We start from the raw sequence: 1348 nt of genomic DNA on the forward strand, positions 1-1348 counted from the left end.
CCCCACGCTGCCCCGCACCCATGGCTCCCCCTCCAGCACTGGCGGCTCCGTGTCGCCCGTCGTGGCTTCTAGGCCAAGGCCCAGCGGCAAAGAAGAAGCGGGAGCCCAAGCAGAGACTGGGTGCAATGAGGACCGCTTCTGCTCTGGTCCCCAGGATGGATCTGAGTGGAGTCAAGAGCATCTCTCCCTGGCTCCCTTCTCAGTTGATTCCAGCCAATCAGGGCGCAGAGTCAGGCAGCGGCAGCGGCAGGAATGCTAAACAGCAGCTCCTTAAAGGAACAGAGGCAGCAGCGTCCCCAGGCTCAGCCCCAGCTCCTCGGATCTCTAGGGTACTGTCCCCCTAGTGTAGGAGCAGAGGACTTGGACCAAAGGAAAGCTCGAGCGCGCGATCTCATCCCCCTATGTCCCCAATTTTAGCCCGTTCCCCTTCCACTCCGCCCCACCCCACCTCCAAGAGGGAGTTGCACAAAGATGCTCAATGGGTCCCCAGGCTTGCTCTGATCTGGGGCCACCAGAAGTAAAGACTTGAGGGAGCAGAACTGACTGAAAGGACGTTGGAACAGAGTGAGAAAAGTGCTCTTTCCTACAGGGGACAAGCATATAAGGTAGCATATGAGGCCTGCTCTCCTGTCAATACCTCTTCCTCAGGACTATTGTTCTCTCATCCTCTAGGCCCCGAAATGACTGTGTACCTCACACTTGACCTTCTTACATCACCACTGAGGGACTCAATCCTAGAACAGGCAGTAGTAGAAAACTCCAAGCACTTGTCCTTGGTCCACATACTCCTGTCCCTCCATTCCATTCTCCCATGGTTATGATGGGGGAAGGAGCTTCTGGATTCTAAGAGGAAAGAGTCCAGGATAGGAGAAAAGGTAAGAGACCTGAAGTGAGAGAAGTCATTCTCCGGGTCCAGAGAAGAACTTGAGAATACCCATCCAAAGGCATCTCCTTTGCCTCTCATGGCTCATGCAGCCTGTTGGGGGATGGGAGGAGGGTAAGAAAGCAGGAAGACTGTCTCTTGTTGTTCTGCTTTTGTCTTTAGCTTACAATGATTGAGACTTTACGAAATATTAAGTGTTTTATGTGCAAACCAAAATCCTACCAAGGTAGTAACATTATTACCTTGATTTTCCCGACAAGAAACTGAGGACCAGAGATGTTAATAAAGCTAGATAACAGAGCTGAAAGTAACAGAATCAGGATGTAAATCCTTGCCATCTGACTCCAGGGGCCATGCTCTGAACCATTCTAGTATAATGGATCTATTCTAAGTTCTGCTGCAAAGCCTAGGTCTCAGTTCAATTCAACAAACATTCATAGAGTCACCTACTTTGGACAACACCTT

This window comes from Marmota marmota, unplaced genomic scaffold, assembly GCF_001458135.2.
Source record: "Marmota marmota marmota unplaced genomic scaffold, marMar, whole genome shotgun sequence".
Classification (NCBI taxonomy): domain Eukaryota; kingdom Metazoa; phylum Chordata; class Mammalia; order Rodentia; family Sciuridae; genus Marmota; species Marmota marmota.